The sequence below is a fragment of the Hydra vulgaris genome, chromosome 02 (genome assembly GCF_038396675.1).
Source record: "Hydra vulgaris chromosome 02, alternate assembly HydraT2T_AEP".
In the NCBI taxonomy this organism is placed as follows: Eukaryota; Metazoa; Cnidaria; class Hydrozoa; order Anthoathecata; family Hydridae; genus Hydra; species Hydra vulgaris.
This window is the reverse complement of record NC_088921.1, coordinates 60,486,277-60,492,170: the sequence shown is the minus strand read 5'-3', so window position 1 is coordinate 60,492,170 and position 5,894 is coordinate 60,486,277. Positions and strand designations below refer to the sequence as shown.

The window sequence follows — 5,894 nt, the reverse complement described above, 5'->3', positions numbered from 1 at the left end:
ACCCCGTTACGAGAATAACCATAACTCGTGCGCATATGCATTTACAACATATTAAAAAAATCTGCTTAATATGCATCAATACAAAGTTCGGTGTCACTCATTATAGTTAAAAACTAGTCGGTAATAAAAAAAAAAGTAATAACAATAATATTAAAAAAATCGGAATCAGAGCAAAAATATTAAGGGAGGAAGACTAACAAAAACGAAAAAAAAGAAAGAGAATGAACGGATGAGATAAGGTGAGTGAGACAAAAATGTAAAAGAAGACATAAATTAAAATGACAAGTTTAGAAGGATAGGGTGAGAGAAAAAGCACAACTTAAATTTTGAGTGCATGCCGCCACGCTTAATTCCAATATTGTCATTTTATGGCACTATTCAGTCTATATACAATTTTTTCTCATCGTTTACAAGTCGGTGGAATAAGATTACATCTATAAGCAGAATCATCTGCATAGAGTCAGTTATTAAACGTTTTTACAAACGTTTAATAACTGACTTTATCGATTTCAAAATCCTATCCATTTCTATCATATTAAATTGTGGCATTTCCATTAAAAATCTTTAGAACCGAATTCTCTTAGGGATCATCCATAAAGTACGTACGCTCGGAGGGGAAGAGGGGGTCTGCAAATGACGCATATGAGATGGGAGGGCAGTGGGTCAATTACAAAAGAAAGAAGACCCTGAATTATAAAAAATATCATAAAATATTAGATAAATAGATTAAAAGCATAGGTACTTTTAGGAAAGTGGAGGGTATTCAAAAAAGCGTACGTACTTTATGGGCGACCCCTTATACTTTAAATTTTTCTCCCAACATAATTTCAATGTCGTTTTTGCTTATTTTTTTTTCAATTTAATAAAATTGTTTTTAAATATAAATATATAAATGTACGGATACAAATATATTACTTGTATTAGTACATATTATTTAATATGTTAAAAGAATAAGTCATATGAAGTATTTTAGTTTTTAAATTTTTTAAATTCATTATTTAGAATTAGTTACACTTAAGTCCTTAATACAAAGGAAGGATGGGTGGGTAGAATAAATAGGAGAGAGAGGGTGGGAATTTTAGTCCAGATTTGATAAAAGAGGAGCGATGGGGAGGGGTTTTTTCTAAACTATATTTATATCGGTCAGTTCGTGAAATTTTCCTATCTGACGCCATGTTATAATATAAGTATTTTTATATGAAAAATTTCAATTTATAAATCCAAAATAATATTTTTTTTTACAAAACACGCATGAAATTATTTAATTCTAGCGTGGCTTGCGGTCAAATACGCATTTTCTTACAGCTGTTTTATCATAATTTTAATAGGATTTATCAAATCCTATAAAAAGTATAAAACTTACATCAGAATATTAAATTTTAATATGCTGATATAAGCTTTATACTTTGGTGAGAAAAGCTCATTTTCGACAAATCGAAATTTACTACCCAGTCGGCAAATTTAGTTGTAAATGCGCATTAGAAACTTATTTAAATACGTATCGTTGTGGTATGTATGTTAGCCATTTTCTCGTGTCGAACACGCATTAGATGCGTATAAAAACAGGTATACAATGCGACGCCTACTGAGTATCAAACTCGCATTTGAGACTCTTGTAAACACGTATAAAACACGATAACTAGAGAATATTCAATACGAAATTTTGCTGGTATTACATGCGCATTCAAAACTTTCCAGAATACGCGGTATTTACGCATATATGTTAGCCATTTTATCGTGTCGAACGCGCATTAAAAATAGACATCAGATGCGTATAAAGACAGGTATACAATACGACGCCTAATGAGTATCAAACTCGCATTTAAACACGTATAAAACGCGATAACCAGAGAATATTCAATACAATTTTATTAACTATTATGAATTCATAACATAATGATAATGACTAGCAGTAAGCAACCCGTAATACGGGTTATGAGTTATTAAATCATTAATAACAATAAAAACACATTAGTAACTTTGATATATTATCTAAAAAATTAAATACAAATTTATCTATAAATATTTTAACTTTGAGTCCCTATCATCAACGTCATTGCTTATAGTTAACGACATAAAGACCGCATTAACATCAGTTGAGTTCTTTTTAAAATCTGTCGCAACACAGGTACCAGAAAAGGAAAGTCAAGTAAAGCCTGCAAATACCTAAAAAGAGAAACGAAAAAAAAATTACAATTTTTAATTACAAAAGTACTATATGCATTTTATTGGTAGTAGAATTAGGATAATAATAACAGAAAATATATATTTTGTGTCTACAGAATAATTCAAAAAGAATATAAAAAGGCTAGACAACACAATGTAGTAACACTGGCAAATAACACTACAACTTAATAAGATATTTTATTAACTTAAATACTTGGACTAAAAAGATTTCATTTATTACAATATTTGAACAATCAAGGGACAATTATAGTTAAACAATTTGAGCAACAATATCATAGAATAGCAAGCAACTCGTAAAATATTTCTTATTATTATTATTTGTTGTTATGTTTATTTGTTATTATTATTTGTGGTATTAAGAAATACGTAAGAGCTCAGTAATTATATAAGTTTCATTAAATTTCCCTCTCATCTAATTGAGAGAGAGAGAAAGAGAGAGAGAGAGAGAGAGAGAGAGAGAGAGAGAGAGTGAGAAGGAAAGTGTTTCCAAAGCAGCATGTTAACAAAAGTAAAAAAATACGGAATAAATAGTATTAATTGGTTTTATTATGTTACCAGTAAACAAAATTATTTTTACCTTGATTAAAAGCTAATTTCCAGCATTTCTTAATTAAGCTCCAGCTTCTCTCTAACTGTTGACTAATGATTAATTGAGTAAATTTCACATCATACTAAATTTACAAAATTAAAACCATGTTTCAACAGTTAGCTAACTAATCAAAAGATGACAAAGGGAAGACAAACTAAAAAAAGAAAGAAAAAAAGAACATAATTATGATAGAAATTATAAAAAAAAATAAAACTATTTAGATTTAAAAGTGTTAATTGTTACTATAAATAGTTAAACTCATACTTTGCTTTGTTCTGAAGTGTCTAAAGTCAAATTAACAGACATTAACACTGCTTGGCACTGAATACTGTCAAGTAAGTTTTCTGCACGCCCAGTTACATTTCTTACATTTCAACAACAACTAATTTCATCTTGCCTAGATCGATTTTTTTCATTTGACAACTATTTTCAAGTTGCCTATTAGCATTTTACATTAATAACTTTGTTGAGCCTAATACTATCTATTTCAATTTTACTGTTATCATTAAACATATTACCAGTAATCTTACTACTGTTAAAATTGAATAAATGAATATAAAAGAATCTTACAAATTGTGATCTTTTCTAATCAAAGACTTCATTTAAACTTAAGATTTATTGAAATCTATATTTTTACCTATGTTTATGAAAAATTTGTTGAAGTTTTCAGCTATTTCTTTCTTATCAAATATTTGTTTGTTCATAGTTAGCTTTAATCTATTTGTAATTGTGGTGTTTTTTTGTAATTGTTTTTTCCCTGTAATTTCTTTAATTACTTCCCATGTCTTTTTACTATTTCCAATCATTAAACGTATTACCAGTAATCTTACTATTGTTAGAATTGAATGAATGAACGTAAAAGAATCTTACAAATTGTGATCTTTTCTAATCAAAGACTTTATTTAAACTTAAGATTTATTGAAATCTATATCTTTTTATATGTTTATATACATAAGTCGTTTATTAAAAATAATAAATAATATTTATTTACATCAATTATTTTTAATTTAACAAAGAATCTACAATGCGCAAAATTATTTTTACCTTAATGAAAAAAAATAAATAAATGCACAATCTTGTATAAAATATTGAAGCAATGTCAGTCAGTATATTTTACTCTAAAGTAATTTTATATATATATATATATATATATATATATATATATATATATATATATATATATATATATATATATATATATACATACTGAAATATCGGCAGATTTAAGTTTATAAACTTTCGTGTCAACAAATAACAGTCAGTTTTAAATACAAAAAATATATATCTAATATAATATATATCAAATATAAAATATATCCAATATAAATAAAACAAAATAGTAAACTAACTCAAACCAGTATCAGTTACACCATGTGAAGTAACTACAAAACACTTCAGTTCTTTTCAATCACTCTGAAAAATAACTTTCAGCTCTTTCCAATAGCACTAAAAATAAAACAAAACTTGCTTAGCTAAGTTGCCTAGTTTATAAGAATCTGAAAACAGATAAGTAAAAAACCAAGTACAAACAAACATTTATTTGTCAATACTACTATATTTAAACAAATTAATAAATTAATTTAACAAAGAATAACGCCAATTCTCCTTAAAAGCAAAAAAAAAATTTTCAACTTAAATTTGCTTGCAGACCTTGCTTGTAAAATAAAATGTGAATAAGAAACACATTTGGAAAAGCCTAGAAAAATTCATAAAAATTTACATTTTTTCTTTTATATCACATAAATCCATAATATGATAAATCTGAAATGAAAAAATGTAATTGATAAGTAAATACAAAGAAAAACATCAAATATGAATCGAAAATCATTATATCTGATAGAGATAAGATGTCATGATAAGAGAGTAGTAGTTGTTAAATATTGTTATTTCATGTTAGCTTTTAGAAAACAAATCATGTTGGTACTTCATGGTTCTAAAAATTCAAATTGAGATATAAATAAAATGTATATACGGCAAAATGATTTTTCTTGAGTCGCTTTTAGTGAATGATTAAAAGCAGTGAGTTTCAATAATAAAACCACTTATAATTTTAACAATAGACACCAACATAAAGGTAAGCCAAATGTAACAACATTGGTAACATAAAAAACAACTTTACGCAAAATCTTGCTCAACACGTTTGCCAAGTCGCACACTTTGAAAACATGGAAACAACATAATATAAACATATATAATAACTATAAAACACAATACATTTATTTAACTTTATATTACATATATAAACACCTCATATAATATTTATATACACAATAGATACATTTTATACTATTTTAATGACACATTTATAAAACAATTACATAACACATATTATTACATACATATATTTATCAAAAACTTTTTAACTTTGAACATAATATAAACATATATGCAAACTATAAACATATATAACCTGAATTGCACGAACAAAAAATTTTAAAATAACATGAAAATATTTAAAAAGATTCATATATATATTCATATATAAAAACATATATGTTGTAATAAAATATCAAATTATAATTATATTTAATTTAAATCAAATACTTATTGAATAAAGAGCAAAAAACAGATAGAAGAACTGCAATCCCTATAACAAAATTTAACGTTTAGCAACAATAAAATGTCAGTGTTGGCTCGAAATTTTAATTTATTTTTCTAAATTTTTTAAAACAGTACAAAAAAAAGGTAATAGCATAACAGAAATGTTAATAAAATAATAATCAACATAATAAAATAAGCAAGGTATGAAATGATAGGATTTATAATATATTTGAATTATATTAATTTAGGACTTAAATTCAAACTAAATAAATTTAAAAGTTACTTTTAAATTTATTAAGTTTTATGAAGTCCTAAATTAATATAATTCAAATATATTATAAATCCTATCATTTCATACCTTGCTTATTTTATTATTTTATATTATTTTATTATTACTACTTTTAAAGTAGTAATAAATATTTTTATGATAAAGTTTTAGTATCTTTTTTAGTACAAAAAAGTACTGTAACTGTATTGGAGATATGCGATACTGCTTTAGAAGAACGATATCTCTTCATACAACTTTTCATGTATTCCTGACTATTCCTTTTCATTCCAGACAAACTTTTTACTAATT

At 25.4% G+C, this 5,894-nt stretch overlaps 1 long non-coding RNA gene across 2 annotated transcripts; it reads right to left on the bottom strand.

Moving 5' to 3' along the window:
* Nucleotides 1–1,975: 1,975 nt before the first annotated feature.
* Nucleotides 1,976–5,550, bottom strand: LOC136076566 (uncharacterized). 2 transcript variants are annotated; one of them, XR_010636382.1, is made up of 3 exons: nucleotides 4,126–5,550; nucleotides 2,765–2,858; nucleotides 1,976–2,166 (listed from the first exon to the last, which is right to left on the bottom strand). It is a non-coding gene; the product is annotated as an uncharacterized LOC136076566 (long non-coding RNA). The 2 variants fall into 2 exon arrangements; XR_010636381.1 differs by lacking the exon at nucleotides 4,126–5,550 and having other exon boundaries at nucleotides 2,765–3,705.
* Between the last annotated feature and the right edge of the window lie 344 nt (nucleotides 5,551–5,894).